Below are 19,895 nucleotides of genomic sequence, written 5' to 3'. Positions count from 1 at the left end.
CCACCATCAGCGTTGCAGCTGTTATCACAGCCAACCTGGTGTGGCCAAAAGCAGGAAGGGACAGGAAACAGCATGGGCTGGGTTTAGCACTTTATCTACCATTTAATGTAATTAAACTCTGTCACTGTTTTGATGCAATACAGGTGAAAGACATTTGGAGCTATTGTTTTTAACCTAAACTGTCAGATATGGACAGAAAAGTGTCAACCTCCTCCTCATAATTGAACAAAACATGTTATATAACTCAGACTTAATCAACTGTATTATAGTCATCTATTTTTATTAGTTCTATGCAATGGTCTAAATGCTTTTGGTCTGAATATCAATATTTCAAAGAAGGATGCCAAGAGATCCATCAGGAGTTAGTATACAGCAAAACAGGGATAAAAGAGAGTTAATATTAGCCTTTGGCCAGAAAACAGGACTGCAAATGTAATACTGCTTCCTTTCTCCTTTATGTGTGTACCAACTGTCAGCAATTTTGCCTATAATTAATTAAAGGGCGATAATATGTCATTGTGTCAAGTGGCCAAAAAAAAAACTTTATGCAGGTTTAACTGTTTTTGATGCTCTGCTTACTGAGTGCCAACTCAAACATATAACACTAACAAAATTGGTCATAATATAATAATTGGTTTTCTTATTACAGATATACTGTATCTGGCATATGTCCAGCTAATATATGGCACAGAAATGCCAAAGATATATGTGGAATAGTTTCCAAACAGTGCCAACAAGTTCATTATAAATACAGAGTTTATCCTGATCACAATTTTTCTTCTTTCTTATCAAAAAAGGTTTGTTTACATTAAATGTTAATTTAACTTGAAAAAATCTCAGCCATTATGTGAGATTTTTTTTAAATGATATTCATCAAAAGTCCAGTATCGTAAGTCTATAATGTGAACAAATACATACAATACAGTATATTGCATGAGTTCATCATGCAAAATACTTTTTCTAAATATTCACCGTCATTTGTTCAAGAAAATGCAAACTACCAAAATTATAAAATCAGATCTTGAACTAAATAAAACCCCCATCACAACATAAATAACCGTAAAGTGAACTGGAACTAAAATTGGAAAACATATTTCTTTTATAAAACAGTTGAACTCATTTCCTCTGCTGAGCTGCCTCAGTAGCTTGTTAACTCAGAAGTGTCTCATCAGACCACGCTGGCTTATCTGTGCAGGCGTTTGTTCTGGCCAAATACCAATTGATTTTTGGAACGACAAGTGGCCAGCACCCAGATTGTTATATCATCATTCATTGTTTCAGGCCCATCCAGATTAATTTGATCACACCAGGATAAAAAATGGTCAATCAGGCTGTAATGTAGCTGTAATATTGTGTATGACATGATGTTCCAACCCCACAAAAATAGACGGGGAGGAGGGGATGCTGTAGTGACAGGAGGCAGATGTCCCGCAATGAGAAGTTTCATCAATCAGCAAGCAGTGTTCCTTGACAGCATCTGAAAACCCGCAGCCTTTCTTATAACTGACTGTTGCACAACAAAGCGGAGATTTGATTAAACTAAACACTGCTGAAATGTGATACAAATGACACATAAGACATGTAGAGTTATTGTTTTTAACTAGCAGTGTCAGACGTGGACAGAAAAATGTCAACCTCCTCCTCATGATGGAAAAAGTACCATTTAGAAAAAAGCACATAACTCAGGCTTAATCGACTGTATTACACTGATCTAGTTTTATCATTTCGTTACAATGGTTTCAGTGCTTTTGGTCTGAATATCAATATTTCAAAGAAGGATGCCAAGAGATCACTAAAGAAAATCTCAAAATTCCTCATTATAATTAGTGTCCCAAACAGATTCATTTGTAATTCCTGAAGGCTTAAAGGGTTTTTGGTTCAGACAACATTCAGTTTCAGTGAGTGAAGACCCACACTATACAGAAATATATACAACCTGATTCTAATTAATACTACTACACAATCAGAGAGTGATTTTGGGCTCGTCTTGGAATAATATTTTGCAGATAAAATTCAAATTAATGGGCCATTACAATATTTTTTGCATGTTCATGTTTTATCACCTAAGATTTACTGCCACCCATTTTTTTAATTAAACTTTACTACCGTATTTTCCGCACTATAGGGCGCACTGGATTATAAGGCGCACTGTCAATGAATGGTCTATTTTCGAACTTTTTTCATATATAAAGCGCACCGGACTATAAGGCGCATTAAGTGAAACAAAACAGTCAGATAAGTCAGTCAAACTTTATTAAACGCGTTCACAATAACTCTCAACATTGTTCAAACGTTAATGAGCGTATTCACAATAACTCCCAACCTTGTCCAGTTGTAACACGTAAAAAAAAACACAGTCTGATACTGCTAAATCAAACGTTAGCGTATTCACAATGACTCCTTATAGGTCCTTATACACACACACACTGTAATATTATGGTGAAGCACAGTATGTATTACTCCGCGACGCTCCTGACAACGATAGCCGTAATACTGCAAGCGGTGTGGCTTTGTAGTTTGCCAAAGTCATACTAAAACATTTTGACAGAGCGCCGTGAGCGCCATGTACCACACAAAATCGCTTCGAGGTCAGTCAGCACAACCAGAATTAATCCATATATAAGGCGCTCCGGATTATAAGGCGCACTGTCATTTTTTGAGAAAATTAAAGGCTTTTAAGTGCGCCTTATAGTCCGGAAAATACGGTACTTTAGAATTATAAATGTGTCTTTCTAAATTCACAAAAGAATCATTGCCATTTCCAAACTTTTCCAGAGTTTTCACAAGCATGAAAGCAGATGAAAATGGCTCTGATAACATGATTCTCAGTAGCTTTTCTAATTTCATCTATTCATCCTCTTGTAGGACTTCTCGTCTGTGCCGTGAAAAAACAGTTACAGAATCTTTATCTTTCAAAATGTGAAGTATTTCCCAGTGAAATGTAATACCTATGTGGGATATAGTTACACGGGGATGTCAAATATCAAAAAGTGAAAGAAAGAAGAAGAAGAAGAAGAAAACCACATAAAAACATCTGACAAACAGTGGTGGGCGTTGGATAACAGTAAACTGTAATGTAGATTATAATCATGTGATGAAACTTGATTAAAATATGCAAAGCCACTGCATGTGGTCCTTCAAATCTATCTTTATAAACAACTACAGCAATTTCTGGTTAAACTTGTTCAATTTCACACTGCATTTAATTCATACATCATCACGCTGCATTCCATTTAATACCTGTCACCATTCATTCTACTGTAGATTTATCTTGAGGAGTGGCACGAGTGCAATTTTACAGTGCGGTAAAATCCTGCTTTCAAAAAAATCTGGGGAAAAAAAACATGAAACAAATGTAATTTCCAACAATAGCATTTTCCACAGGGGAAACCATAAACTGCACATTTCTATAAGTTAATAGATCTCATTCTTTGAACTCATTCTTGTTTGACAAAATACTTTGATTAATAATTAACACTGAATAAATTCTTAATATTTACAATGCTGCAGAAACAAGATTTAAAAAAAAAAAAAAAAAAACATCTACGTACATTAGAAGATTGTGTCCATGGCCATCATATCTTATTTCCATACATAACTAATGTCACTAAACTAAAAATAAAAACATTAACAAAAACAATTTTAGTCCACTATAATACTTACTAATACTATACATTTTTACCTTTAAAAAAAAAAGAAAAAAAAGTCACAATAATCACAACAGTAGTGCCAGTAAATCATAACTTGCAAACTGCCTGGCTCACTATCCAGGCCACATAAAAAAGTGGAGTGTGGGTATTTAAATGGAGTGGTATACAGTTAAAAATCTAAAGGGATTTATTTTCCAGTCATAACAGAATGATTGACTGATTGAACAGATGCTCCAAAAGTCAACTCAATATGTCTTTTGTGGCGAGAACTGCCTGAACCTTGAAAGAGGACAGAGTTGGACTTTGACAGGTTCATACAATTATGTCAGCTCCCATCCAGCTCAGTGGCTTTATGTGTAGGCTTCCCTCCCTGCCACTGAAAGTTAGTGAGGTCAGCTCCTAGTTACATCAGTGCTTGGCAACCAACCTGATAAAACTGCCCTGGGAGTAAATCGGTCCAGTTGACTCGGACTGTAGCTGGGTACGTACATACTGTATTATGTAACAACAGATAAGAAGAGGTTTTACAGTTTTACTATTCAAAGACACATCACATCATCTAATTTTTAAGACATTCACCTACAGCTTTCCAGACATCAACATTTGTCACTCCTTGTGTCACATTACACCACCTCTGTGCGTAAAACACAAAACAAATGTTACTGTTAGGAAAAGTTCAGCTGTCACAACTACTTTGAATATAAATACTTGACAGTGCAGCACAACAAGGAACAAAGTGTGTAGAAAATAGTGCTGCAAATTGTTCTCTCTGTCACGTTGCATTGACATTAATGAGCACGTCTGAACGAATAGAAAGCAACCTCCATTCTGATCGAAGCTGTGGCCACGTCACTGACAACTGCAGCGGCCCAGAGCAAGACTAACATCCTCAGATGCATCTCAATTGAGTCACTGATGCAGCCCTAACCCATTTCTAAATGAGCGTCTGGCAAGACCCTCCTTGTCAAGGCAGATAGGATGACTGCGCAGAGCCGTGTGGACAAATGGTGAGGGCGTTGAGCTCCAAACAGAATGAAAATGACGAAGAGAGACAGAGGGAGATACAGAGAGAGAGACAGAGATGGAAGGAGGCATCGCGCTGGCTTATGCAGCTCCCACACACTTAACATCTCCATGTTGTCATTTTTTTGTTTTTGCAAGGATGATTCCGCAATGAATCACCCTGTGACCTACATCCAAGCATCCAGGCTTAGAGAAAATTAAATAGATATCATTAGTTGGCTGCTTCCATCCACTTGATCCAAATTACAGTCATTTAAATAGCCGATCGCTCTATTAGGGTGGCTCCTGCTTAACTGCTGAGTTAAGGACGTTTGATTGTTTGTGAGCATTTGGCTGCTGGATGATTGATTTGTCCCTTTTATTAATGTGTGTATGCAAATGTGTGTGTTTTTGGCCAATCACAGTTCTTCTCAGTGAGTTTGAAGGCTGCAGTAGAAATAACACATTGAATTTAATTCGCCCCTAAATGTCAAAGTGTACTCAGCTGGCAGCTTCTTTTAAATTTAAAAGTGAAAAGTGTCCATGACTTTATCTTTTCCTGTTTCACATCCTGTACTGAATCATGAAAGCAAATGTCACGTGATTGCATTATTTCTTGTAGTTTGATGCCTCGTTGGCCTTGTCTTACACTCAAATCAACTGACCTTTCCAACTTAAAATCCCGCTCACATGAAACCCAAGAACAAGATTTATCAAGTGGATTTTTAATTTGATTCAAAAGCAGATCAGGGAGAGAACAAACCACAACTTCCACATTAACTTGATCCAAAAATATCTTAGCACTTGACCCACTGGTCTTATTATTTTACAGATAATCAGAAAAACTTGCACTAAACGTTTGAAAACGTCACACTAAGCTTCAGCCTCAGGTTCTGTGCATCACAGTCTCATTTCAGGACCAATGAATTATCATAATGAGCCATCCGTGGATGTAGATGTCTGTGTATTGCAAGCCTCCCTGAGGCACTCTGTACATACATATACTGCATGTCTTTGTGTGAGTTCACTTTACTGTTGACTGAATCAATCAGTGCAATGTGCAGTCCTAGAAAGTCATTTTCTCGCTCAACATGGGGGAGGAGGCTGGACTCAAAATCCAAGATCTAACAACAAATTGCCCATGAATATATATGAAGGCAGAAAATGGCATTTCAGAACAAGGTTGTGCAAAATGTTGGAGACACCAAGTTGTTTTTAAACCTGTTACATTTTGAGGATTGAGGGAGAAGCTGGTAGTCACAGTGGAGAAGGAATTAAAATGTGGATGTCCATAGGGATTCAAACACATACCATATAACTGCAAGGTCCCACGTTCCCACACTCATGTTTCCTGTCTACATGTCCACATCTCCACAGAATACTTTTCAATAAAGGCAAAAGACCAAAAAAAATAATAATAATTTTAAAAGTTGACCCGTGGGGACATTCCAGCCTGGAGTTATTTGCATACAGCCGGGATGTTTGTTTCAAGTTATCAGTCTGTTGTTGTCCAATACAGGCAAAAAGTTAACAACTAATAATAATAACGATAATAATAATAATAATTATAATAATAATAATAATAATAACAATAACATGGAATGGCATACATTTTTAAGAAGAATAATTAATATCAATGTTCAGTGCAGTTGGCGGTGGTGCACTTAAGTATGAGAAATTTCTTCAAATGTTAAACAAACTCAACTTTTTTTGCATGAAAACTATCATTATACTAAAAATAATGTTATTTAATGGTAATGGTAATGTTGACAGCAACAGGAGCTACATAAAGGGCTCCAGTGGCAGCAACGTCCACAACTTTTGTTGCATGACTTACCCCTCTCACTCTCTCTCCCTTCATTTCTTGTTGCTCTCTGCACTCATTGTGCACATTATGCAAAATGCAAAAAAAAAAAAAAGAAAGACAGCTATGTAAAACATTGCATTTAGACACAGCCACAACTCATTAATGCCAAGTGTAGTGAGTTTTGCAAATGAGTTTAATTTAAAAATGTGGAGTGACATAAACACTGCAGAGAGGAGGCATAACTGACAGATTTTAAAGAGATTACATTACATATATACATTTACATATAAAAAACACAGGCACCCCTCCAGTGGCACCCTCTGAAAGCTTCTTTTCACTACTTTCAGACTGTCCTAACAGTGTGTCTGAAACACAAGTGTTCAAAGCCAGAGCACAGAATCCAGGAATTTAATAAAACTGAATTTGAGGAAACTGATCATATTTCCACACAGCTTCCATACACTAGTCTACCACTAAATCCAAATATAAACACTCACTCCCTTTTTGTCTCTCACACACAGAGACTTACACAGACCCTTGTTATGGGCTTTTCCCCCTGAACATTATTCTTACTTGCACACATTTCTTTCCTCTGTGATGCATGCAGTCAGAGCTGGCAGCCTCCACCCCCCTGCTAGTAAAGTGACAGGGAGAGCAAACAAACGACACATGTGCACAGCGAGCGAGGATCCTCCCTGCCTGCCTACACTGACTGGCCTCACACACAGTCACATGGCACAAGAGCTTCCTATCAGATAACGACTAAGAATCACTATTACTCCATTAAAGTCAAGATAAACAGGACACAGGGGGTGTTGTTGGAGGTTTGGGGGACTTTAACAGAGAGTTAATGGGATGTGAACACATTGGGGAATCCCAAGCTAACCTACAAAGTGACAAGGACTTCGCTAGTGCTGAACAATTCTCCAGTTTGTCATTACACAGAAAGATATATAAGTCCTTTCAATTACATTTTAAGTTAAATTGATTTGTTGTCCCTGTAACCATACCCACCGGATCTGCGATCAAGCTGCTGAAATGGCAGGTGTCCCTGCTTCTGCTGGATCCTGACCAAAATTGAAATAACTGGTCCAATAGTCCCACAGATTTAATCACAACAATACAGCAGGTTTTAAATTACTCTGTTAAAGAGACAGGGGCAGAAACAGCAACTTAAAAGATCAGAAAAATATGTATTAATATATTAATCAAACAAAAAGGGCAAACATTCTTCATCAATTTCGGATATGCTGCTTGGTTCTTTTTATACATTTTATACAAAAAAAAAAATATTGATTTGTCCAGCATAATGATCAATATTGAACACATAGGGTTAGGTTAACCCTAAACCTACACTATGGGCGGTTTGGGTGGCTGACAAACAATACCAAAGCATTCAGTAGAGCCACAGTAGAATCTGTAGATTTGATGAAGATTCAATGATTTGGAAAAAGTCTTATTTTCTGCAAGATCAAAAAACTGAGAGCAAGGATAACTCATAATGACCTTTGGAAACGATACTCTTTGAAGCTATCTGCCACCTCCATAATCCTCAAAAGAGTAAAGTCAGAATGCAATTGTGAATAAAAAGAACTGAGCTCGCACCCACATTCACTCACACACACACACACACACACACACACACTGCAAAAATACACACACATACATGTCCTTTTCCACTCCCTCAGTTATATAACCTTAATGCAAGAGACAGCTTGACTAAGACATCCTGGGCCCATCTTGTGATCGCCGTTTACTTCAGCATGCTGGGGAATTCATTCATTTATTACCATGTTGAGATGATGACCTGTGTGTCAAGAGAAATGAATCATGTGGAAAGGAAGTACTGGCCTAAGGGAGGACCTGTGTGTGTGTGTGTGTGTGTGTGTGTGTGTGTAATGTGTGTTTGTGGACAGGAGATTTTGCTGCCCATCTCCATTCCTGCCTGCTGTTTTACATAAAGTAAATCTACAAACCTCCTCATGCATGCACAAAGTCTGCTCTTTTTTTCACACAGGACACTCTCGACGGATTACTATGAACTCTCACACGAGGGTCAAGTGACCAACAACCAGTGACAAACGAAGGCATTAGTAGGCTATTTTTCAGTAGCTAGGAGATATACTACGTGTACAACACTTAAGAGACCATAACACAGGTGTCGATGGAAAATTAGTAAAACATGGTACAGCTTGTTAATGAACCTGTTTTGTTTCTTTATTCGTTCATCTCTATTTATTTTTAATAGATTGTAATTTGAAAAAATTTTAATGTAAAAACAATGATCACAAGAAAATTTAATTATAGACTTCAGGGTACAGTAAACCTTCCTACAAAATATGACATTAAATCAGACGCATCTACTTAATCAAATGTCATAAAAGCCTATAAATAAATAATAGTGTAATAATAAAAGTGTATCAAATGATAATATAAAAACAATGTGACCGTGTGAAAGAGACTTATCACCCAAATCTGCTTCAGTGACTGCTTCAGTGACTTTAAGCTCGTTGTTCTGCTGCCTGCCCAGTAACTCTGTTGTTTTGGTTCACTCTTAATCACTCTCTCAGCTTTTGGTGACACCACTGAAACAGCTCTAACACCACACTGTACACTACCTCCTCAGCACCAGTTAGCAGACAGACACAGTAAGCGACTAGCTGATTAACATTGTGGAGCAATTGCAGCTCAGCAGATCATGATATTTCCCTCAGGAGTTGGTAGAGACCACAAACAAAAAAGCAAATGAACATGGGACTTACATTCATCAGCTGGACACAAACCCGACTCCACATTGATGATAATGTCGCTTCATTACTGCTGGATATGTAAAGCAACTGTAAGCATACAATTTCAACATAAAAAATAAAAAGGTGAGGATATGTCAGTGTTGTGTTCAAATGTTTGTTGTTATAGCATGTACAGCTGCAATGAATATTAATTAGTTACCGTATTTTCCGGACTATAAGGCGCACTTAAAAGCCTTTAATTTTCTCAAAAAATGACAGTGCGCCTTATAATCCGGAGCGCCTTATATATGGATTAATTCTGGTTGCGCTGACTGACCTCGAAGCGATTTTGTGTGGTACATGGCGCTCACGGCACTCTGTCAAAATGTTTTAGTACGACTTTGGTAAACTACAAAGCTGCACCGCTTGCAGCATTACGGCTATCGTAGTCAGGAGCATCGCGGAGTAATACATACTGTGCTTCACCATAATATTACAGTGTGCGTGTATAAGGACCTATAAGGAGTTATTGTGAATACGCTAACGTTTGATTTAGCGGTATCAGACTGTGTTTTTTTTACGTGTTACAACTGAACAAGGTTGGGAGTTATTGTGAACGCGTTTAATAAAGTTTGACTTTTCTGACTGTCTTGTTTCGCTTAATGCGCCTTATAGTCCGGTGCGCTTTATATATGAAAAAAGTTCGAAAATAGACCATTCATTGACAATGCGCCTTATAATCCAGTGCGCCCTATAGTGCGGAAAATACGGTAGACGATTCATGTCAGGAAATTGAAAAAAAATAAAAATAAAAATAAAAATTCTCTGGTTGCAGCTCCTCAAATATATATACTGTAATTGCCATTTTCCTTAGTTTTTCTATGGTTGTAAACTTGGGTTTTGGGTTATTGGTTGGACATAACAAGACATTTAAAGATGTCATTTTGGACTTTGGGGAAATTGAAGAGGGCATTTTCACTATTTTCTAGGTTTTTATACATTGTTATAAACAACTAACTGAGTGATCAACAAATCAGTTTAATCGATAATGACTGATGACAATAATTGCTCATTGCAGCCCTATTAGCTTGTACAGCTAATGGTGGCCAGCCAACAGTAGCTCACAGATCAGCTCCCTAGTGATAGTAGCTTGGTTACTGAGTCACATGAGCTTTGCCTTGCAGATTCTAACAGTCCATCAAGAGTCTCCAGGGCTGACACAGGTAAATAGTAATGGTGAAACTTCCTCTTTTGTACCCTCTGTGTGTGTGTCTCTCTCTCTCTCCCTCTCTCTCTCACACACACACACACACACACACACACACACACACACACACACACACGCACACGCACTCCCATGCTAAGGGAGCAACAGGCGCTCAGGTTGCTGCCAGGCAGATGCAAGCAGTGAGACACAGGGCTCCCAGAGGCACCACTGACAGCCAGGCACAGAGTCAACAGTGACAAATAGTAGTGGACTTTTTACGCCCCAGCAACTTTCAAAACCCCCACCAACACCTCCAACTCCAACTCCAACTCCAACTCCAACTCCAACACACACACACACACACACACACACACACACTCACACCCTCTACACCCCAACCTCCACCTCCATCTCTTTTCCTCCCATCAATGACACATACACTGGGATTGGAGGCACAGTCCATCAACAGCTCCTAGCTTTCCATGCAGGGAAGGAGAAATATAGAACAACAACAAAAAAAAATGCAGAAATATTATGGACTGTCACATTTCTAGTTGAATCTGAAGGAGAAAAGTCTCAGGGAATTACAACAAGGTGAGGCAATTTACTGTGGAGTCTCTCAGTTACACTTTTGCACTTACATCAGATTAAAGCAAGGGTCAAATAAATGCAGCCAGAATGTAAACACATTAACCAAATTACATCCAGGTCAATAAAACCATCATCATCAATATAGTTGAAGTAAGTCATTACAAGTTACGACTTAATCTGATTTGTTGGATGTTTCAATTTTGTGGATGCACCTGATGCAAATTGGTGTTTAAACGCAGCCCAGCTTACACTGCATCTAAAAGAAGTTGGATTAAATTGCTCTGTAAAATCATCAATACAAAAAACAAACAAGAAATACCAACAAAGTAATCCAATTTTTCCTCCCATGGTAGTATTGATGATCAGAAGTAACAACAGTACACCCACTTAATTATTGTACTACTTTCACCATTATGTTCACTTTTGCGCTACATGCCATCTGCTCAGTGGAATCTACTTCGCACATCATACCACAAAGTGAACACAAACTGGTCAACTGATATAACCATCCAAATCCAACAAGCCACCTGATACATAATTAATATTGTACACATGTCAAATCAAAATACTTTATTAGACAGCCTGTTCTTACACAATATTGTGAGAAGCAGGTGATAACCATCCAAACAGATTGGCAATGGGTAGAGCTGACTGAGACAGTAATGTAAATGGTAGAACAGAAATTCAGCAGTTGAGATGTAATTATAAAATGAAAACTTTAATTGAAATGTGTGAAAGATGTGAAATGTTATTGAAAGTCTTAGATGGAAATCATCATGTGAATGGGCAGGACAATGCCAACCATGTTCACATCCCTAAAGCTAATATACAGTATTAGTCAGTGCTAGAAACCATATTGTTCCAATAGGAAATCCCACACTTAACCAATTAAGAGAATTTAAGAGAATGAGAAAGTGTCCAAAACTGTGTCCAAACTTTTAACTGGTACCGTGAATCACAATAACATTGTTATGTGCCAAGCAACAACTAAAACAAATTAAGATCAGCCACTACTAAAAAAATCAAATGAAAATTAGTGCAAATAGCAGGCCATCTACAGTGTTCATCAAAGTCAGTTTAACACTTTTTGTTACGTTTGTGTCACAATTGTACTTGTACTTATATGTATGATTATATCTCTTGCTGATATAATTTATCAATGAATTGTTATTGACCTGGATCACTGTGTGCATTACTGAACGGGCCTGTGGAGGAGTGAGGAGCTCCAAAATGAGCACAAGAAGACACAAACTGACCGCACTGACACGCAAAAGGACCAGAAACAAACACAAAATTACCAAACACGGAGGAAAATTACCTCAAAGATGCAACATAACCACAAAGAGACACAACAGAACATTTGTAGTGTTTGTAGTCCTTGTGTAGTCACTTTGTGCCATGCCTGGTAAACGGCAGAAAATTGATGGATAGATTAATCAAACCGAACCACTTGTTTGTTTTGAGTCAATGAGCTTCTTAGCCACTGCCTCTACAACTACTAGTTACAACCAAGTGGCAACCCACCATGACGTCACCCATTGGTTTGCGAATTGCCGTTTTGAAGCCTCGAGTTTGCAATTTGGCCGCCGCCATCTTGATTTTTTATTTATTTTTTTTAAACCGGAAGAAACCATATTTGGAGAAGAGGGTGGAGCTGAGTAGGAGCGAGGGGTGGGGCTGACTTGAGAGCCGAGGTCACTATGCCCGCCCACCTAAACTGTCGACCTGACAACAGCATCAATCTTTAGGCTACGCAGCGCTGCTGAATCCGAAGTCATTTTCCATAAGTCGAGGTCAACTTTATTACGAAGTGTTAAAGTACTTTTAATAGTTAAGAGTTAAAAGGGACTGCTCTAGATAGACAAGCCAAAATGTGTCAATCATACGTTAGCCACGCCCCAATGCATACTCTACTGTATTGTCTATTTTAAATTAAATGGGACTATAATTTTAAAAATGAACATCATGTTGTACTGAAGAAGACTCGAAACTAGCGATTGAGACCATAAACTCGCTATGAAAACGTTTACTGGGGTCATAAAGTGAGAATAGGGTCATTTTCTCATAGACTTCCATACAATCGGACTTCTTTTTGCAACCAGTGGTGTCGCCCCCTGATGGTCAGTAGACACAATGCAGGTTTAAGGCACTTCCGCATTGGCTTCATTTTCCAGAGCTGGCGTCGACGTCCATTTTTATATACAGTCTATGATTACAACTAATGTTACTGTCTGTGACGGGCTAGAAGAAAATATCCAAGACCTTTGTAAATAATAATTCTGTCTATTTAAATACCTACCAAGGCCTCTTTTTCAGAGAAACTGAATATGGAGCTTTGTGCTTTTTAAGACTTTTGAAGACATGGAGCTATCCCGAAAAGACAGCATACAAACAGAAATTAGCCGCAAAAAGATGCCAAGACAGGCAGCACAATAAGACAGTTAGCAATGGCTACCAACCGCTGCTAACCGTCGCTTTAACAAAAGACAGGTTAGGTTACCTTACCTTCGTGAAGTGAATGCCGACATCTCAGCACAAACTGAATCCTTTATGAAGATTTTCTGTCGCTCCAAACTGATTTCAGATTTAAAAAAAACACCGGTTTGAGACTGTGTCTGACGCCGACTGACAGGTCCGGAACTTCAGCGTTAGCCACCAACTGGCGTATTCCTCCGGAGGAAAAATGGCGCTTTAACGACGACAAGCTAACTGGCACTCACTTCAAAGCCATTACCGAGCTGTTGACGCGGCTGTGCTCAATACTACCAACTCACTTGAGGAGTAATGTTTGTCCAAAACGCCGTATTTGTTGCTAGGTGCTTTTTTTTTTCAAATATATGGCTGATAGAAGTCTGTAAATCTGGGGTCAAAGGCGCTAATCTGGCGACACCTTTATGAGAGAGCGTCAACCAATGGGGAGCCCGCAACAGTCGACCAATGGGGAGTCACTGCGTCACTCAGCGCGCTGACAGGTTAGCATTTAGCTTTTTTTTTAGCCTGCATTTGTTTTCACTGTTTGCTAACTCTTTGCCATTTAATGCAGTGGAAACTATCTATGAAGATTTATGAACATTTATTTGCCGCTATGACATTCTCTAAAATATGCCTGTGTCTTTGACTGATTGACTTAGATTCTTGACACAAATTAAGGCAAAACAATGGGGCAGTTTCAATAGCCAGCCATATGGAAATAAGATAAGATAAGATAAGATAAGATCGCCTTTATTAGTCCCACAGTGGGAAAATTCACAGTGTTACAGCAGCAAAGTGGCAGTGCAGAGAACAGGAAAGCTGCAGAAACTGAAAAAATAAATATTAGAACGATAAATAATAACAATATAATAATAATAATAACAATATAATAATGTACTAAATATATAGATACAAAAACTACATATTTACAACAACGGTAGCTAATACATGAGGTTGTTACAGTGGTGAGTTGTCCGTTTCTGGTGTGTGTGTGGTTACTGAGTATATATATATATATATATATATATATATATATATATATATATATATACATATATGTATATATATATATAACAGCCTGTCAAGTTTTTCTGTGTGTAGTGGCAGTGCATATCCTGGAGTAAAGTTTGTAACACTGATATAATTAAATAGTAAGCATTGAATGTGATCAGAAGATAACTGGTTAGGGTTAAGGTTGAAGATCAGGTTCAGGTTAAAGTAAGAAGAAACACATGTCAGCTGGGAAACAGACATCACTTCCCCCAGAATTTCCTCCAGAATCTTGGAAACACCAACTGTGACTAAAAAATTAGGTTCCATATATATTATATACCATATTGGTGCTTTTACCTAAAAAGGAACTGAGGGGCACATTGAGTAGTGCCTTAATCTGGTCATTAGGGTTAGGGTAACACAGACATACAATATACTTTGCGTGTAATCACAGTAGTGAGTGTGTGTTAAGACTTCTGTAGGTATTGATCTGTGAATGAGTCGGGATTAGACAGGCACCAGTGTGCACATAGACATGCTTACACCACAGACTCACTGCTATTAAGATACATACCAAAATAACAATCACAATGCTATTACCTCACCAAAAATAAAAATAAAAAACTCACTCTAAGTAGGGAAAATGTCCCAGAACACTGACTTTATTATTGTGCCAATACTGTGGCTCAGTCAGACACCCGGAGGGGTCTTTGTATCACTGCTGCTCAATCAGAAAAGGCAAATTAGATAGAAAATGTCTCAATTCTAGACTGTTATGCACATCTACATCTATACTTTAACCTAATTAGATAGTATTTACTGGTTTGTGTTGTGATGTACAATGTATTTGATGGCAGCAGTGGATCTATAAATATACTGTGGATCTCTCTCTCCTTGCCACACGTAGCAATCAGCACCTCCTCCCCTTTGTGTACCCACAGAGTGCAGGTGCACATAACTTTCAAAGCTCCATTAATAACACAATAGATTGTGTTACTGTATTTTTCTGGGCAAATTGTTCTTCTTTAATTAGGATTTTACCTGCATGAGCACATATTCTGATTGAAAGCTGAAGATATTAAAAAGTATATCTACATCCGCATCTCACTCCGTGGTCTAATCCAAGCATGTCGATAAGCATTTTATTATCCACTTCAGAAAATCTTTTAATGCACATTTAATGTCACCGGTAGCTCTGATCAGATGTGGCTCAGAGTCACTGACCCATGGCACTGCTGAGACGTGGCCAATTAGATAAATAAAGTGCACCTGGAAGCATATTTAAATCTATAATGCACATTACCACTTTCATAGATGTACACACACAAAGGGAATGTGTGCTTATTAATGCCCTGTCATTATCAGAGAAATAAATTCAAGCAACCTGTAATTGTGAATAAACATAAAGTATGGTTATATTCATATTCATCACTGTCCAGTAAAAACCTTGTATCTCCAAGATGTCAGCTTTTCACAAACTAAGAAAACCAGTCTTGTTTTCAGCTTCATGACATCACATTATTAAAGCACTGTTTAGTCTTAGAAGTGGAAAAAAAGCATTTCATTCTTGAGTTTTTCTAAAAATCATCACTATTTGGAGATATGTGATTTTGACTTGATTGATACCAGTGATGAAAGTCAATGAGCACGTGTATTGAACAATATCTTAATATATTTCTTTATCAGGTCAATATATGCAGCAAGGTGCTCCAGAGTCTAGCGGATCATTGGCTCTACAAGAGAAATGTGGCACTAACTTAAAATATATCCCTTTTTGTTCTTAAGTGACAGAGCGGGATGACAATAGCATTACATCAAAGGCTATGGCCTCCCTGACTCCTTCTCATTCCACATCTACAGCTCAGCTGCAACCCTGCTGCCATCCCTGGGGGGACACAACCAAAGTTAATAACCCCTGCCCCCCACCCCACGTTTCACAGATACAACCCAGCGCCCTAGAGGAAGATCAAAAGCCAGCTGGTCAAACCACCTTGGTGAAGGTCTAAAAACCTCGGGACTCAGAATCTCCTCTGCCTGAGTGGGATGTGACCCAGAAGAGGAAGAGGATGGAGAGCCAGATGTTGAGGCGCTACGCTTCAGGGAGCGAGCGAGGGCTTACGTGAGCCTGAGTGAGCAAGTGACTGACAGAGGGAGTGATGTATGTGGTGTACGGTACTGTATCTGCATGCAGAGGGATAAGAGCCACATGTGAGCCTCCTGTCAGCACACAGGAGCTTTACCCTGATGTGCATCCTTGTAGTGGCTCCTTTCTTCAATAGATGCACAAGTGACATCTCCTAAAAGCTGAGACGCAGCTCAGTGAGAGGTTTTATTTCACACAGCTCTTCAGTATTAGTCTGAGGGGGAGCTTGAAAGCTGCCGAGGCTCAAAGTCTCTCACTTCGCTGAGCCAGTCACTCTCAAATTGGAGGAAATGTAAATTACTTATGTAATCAGCACCCTCCTTACACATACACACACACACACACACACAAAAAATGTGAAGTCAGCACTTAATAAGACTGTTGATAACTGTGTAAAAATAGCCAAATATAATCAGTCATGTTCAGCAAGTCAATTTACACTTTGAACAAGTGAGCAGAATGAAACTGGCATTTTATGTAGCTTCTTCTGCTGCATAATGAGGCGCATCCCTGACCCGGAGTCACGATCATCACATGGATGACGTACAAGCTGTTACTTTGTATCAATCATACTGTATTAATCCATTTCTGCGCATTGGGGATTTTAATGAATCAATATTCATGTTTTTTTTTTTCCAAAATGAACCAAGATCATGACTGTGCATGCATTCGGCCTGTATATAAGTGCATAGGTACACAAGGACATACAGCGAAACAACTCTTCTTGGTAACAAGTGGATTTATTTTACGATCACAGTGGATTTTTTTTCTTCATGCTGGATTTTCCAATTAATTTCAGTTTCAGTTGGCAGTCCTTGACAGCCAAGACAAAAGACTTTTTTTCCATTTTATTGAGACAGATTGGCCAAGAGTGTTGCTGCCATCTACAGACTCAAGATTACATTTGTTACCCCCCCATCTCATACATACACAATGTAAACAGCTGAGGTCTTGAATGACAAGGAAATGACCTGAGGTGTCTGTGCCTGCAGCAGAGGCGTCTGGGATGCAGAGCATACGTACAGCTAAACTGAAGAGCAGCTTATGTTCAGACCTCCAGTATTCACGTGTAGTATCAGTACAGGATTTGCTGGCTCAAAGTCACAGTGACAGCTATAAAGGTTCAGAGCCCTCATAAAATATTCTACTTACAGAATTACCTGCAGTGATTTACTCCTCACTCCCTCTTTTTATGTAATGTACACACACAGATGTCGACATGTAGCTCACTCGTTTCGTTGACCTCTTAAAACAATGCTATGTCTATTTGTAGTCCCTTGTCAAAGGTTGTATATCTCTAACCTTTGTGGACTGTTTGCTGAAGAGTCATTTTTCCTTCTCAGATTGATTCATTTGAATCTAAGGGGCCTGGGGAGGTAAAATTATCCAGTAAAAAGTTAAACTTAGAGCAAAGCCTGAAGACAATATCAATTCTTCTTTCCTAAGCCATTATTCATCATGACCCCTGGGATTTATCTTATGACCTCTTTGGGTGGTCCTGACCCACAGGTTGGGAAACACTGTGGTGTTTACCTCTGGGGTTTACATTCATTGCCTTGTAGGTAACCCTAAAATTAACCGTAACTTACCTAACCTTAACCTTTACTCGACCCCAGTGACGACAGGAACCATTTTAGCTCGTGATAAATGTAACTGCTGTGAAACCAAATCTGGAACAGACTCTGAACCTCAGCAGTTCAAGTTAGAGTTGAAAATTATACAAACTATACTCACTACGGCACAGGTTTCTCTACCCTTGGGTTCCCCTGCCCTTGGGTGACCCTGGGTGTGAACGCCTGCGTGTTCCTCCTCCTGTCATCAGCTGCAGACAAACTGTAGCACAGCTCCCTGGTGTCTGTTTGTTCTGTATGCACAGAAATCACATCACCTCCCAGGAAAAAAGGTGAAGGGTGTACAAGGCCCCCCTGGACTGAAAATAGCGTACCTCTCTGCTGCATGGGCCAAGCAGGCCGAGGTGCAGCAGGTGACATGTGCACCAAATGGTCCAACTGCTTAGAGAGTATTGGGGGAGATATTTTGGAAATGTCATGCACTGGCATTACTAACATACCCCTCGTGTTAGCCTGTGTGCGGGCTGTCACAGTAAGCAAGCGGAACAGGCAGGGCTGGGCAAAGAGGAGGGAGATTTATTATAGTTTTCATCAGCAGGGCACATTTGCTTGGGACACACTGGTTGTTCAAAGGCTTGTCATAATTTCTGTCATCTATTTAAAGTCAAATTCCAGCAACAAGCAAAGGCAACGACTGTGTCAAGAGCAGGGCAGACGACTTGCATTCCACAGATGTCTGCTCCTTGGAAAAGTGCCCTGTTAAAATTGCCATGTGTTGAACTACTTTCACTCCAATGGAAACATTAAATGCTGAATCCCCCCCCTCCCCCTCCCCCCCATGAGGAGGAAAAAGGAAAAAAAAAAAAAAGTCACCCGCTCATTTTGCCAGGGATGACTCAGCTTTCACGAGGTGTGCTGAGAGAGAACGTTTAAGGGACTTTATGACAATACACACTGATTTCTGTCGTTTCACTTCACCATGTGCGCCTGCTGCACAAAGGGGAAGTATTCTCACACTGCCAGCTTCACTAACTGAGAAATGGCTTAATTTGTATTGTTAGAATTCCCACTGGAAACTAATTAGTAGGCTGTAGCTGTGAGCTGACCGGTTGCCATTTGATTTCCTTTTGGCTTGTTACGTAGCGCACTGAGAAGCATCTTTTTGGATGAATCAATAGTATGTTTCACAAACAAAATGTAAGCAGACAAAGTGCAATGACCAAGTGACCATTTTCACTGTGTGCACATATATTTACGCCCCCACCCCTCCTCCTGAACACTTAGGGAAACCAAATTAAAGCTTTTCTGCCATTCTGAATCAGATAGGAGTGTGTGTGTTTGGGGACGGGGGGGGTAATCCTCAATAGCCTCTGGGTGTTTTGCACACACTCTCACCAGCTGTTTTCATCAGTGTGGTGTTGTGTTGGCGAAAGCCTGGCGGGTGCTGCCTCCCTGTGTTTGCACACAGTAACTGCTGCTGTTTGCAGCAGTGACACTGACGCACTGTCACTGTCAACAATACAAGGGGTCAAACGTGCTGGCGTTGTTACCCCACAGCAGACTAACTCCCATTACAGGCCCTATAGGTGAAGCTATAGCTAATATAATCCAGCAGCAGCTGTCGTGAATATGGCTCACATCCCAGCACACAGTACAGTAACATTAGGGAATTGACTTTGGGTTAATACACTAATGCACCTGTAAGCTGGTGCCAATTGTGTAAGGGCCAC

The 19,895-nt window shown here is 39.4% G+C and overlaps 1 protein-coding gene across 2 annotated transcripts in view; it reads right to left on the bottom strand.

Annotated features, from left to right (window-relative positions):
- The window catches only part of nr1h3 (nuclear receptor subfamily 1, group H, member 3), a 124,563-nt gene extending 110,681 nt beyond the window's left edge, over window positions 1–13,882 (bottom strand). Inside the window, exon 1 of one of the 2 annotated variants that reach the window (XM_071489293.1) lies at window positions 13,487–13,882. The gene's annotated coding sequence lies outside the window, so the exon portion shown is untranslated. The remainder of the gene's footprint in view (window positions 1–13,486) is intronic. The other variant, XM_071489292.1, reaches the window with a different exon arrangement.
- Between the last annotated feature and the right edge of the window lie 6,013 nt (window positions 13,883–19,895).

This window comes from Trachinotus anak, unplaced genomic scaffold (assembly GCF_046630095.1).
Source record: "Trachinotus anak isolate AG129_WGS33_773 ecotype Australia unplaced genomic scaffold, CSIRO_AGI_Tana_v1 ptg000011l, whole genome shotgun sequence".
In the NCBI taxonomy this organism is placed as follows: Eukaryota; Metazoa; Chordata; class Actinopteri; order Carangiformes; family Carangidae; genus Trachinotus; species Trachinotus anak.
Note: the sequence above shows the minus strand (reverse complement) of the source record. Positions and strands in the feature narration are given on the sequence as shown.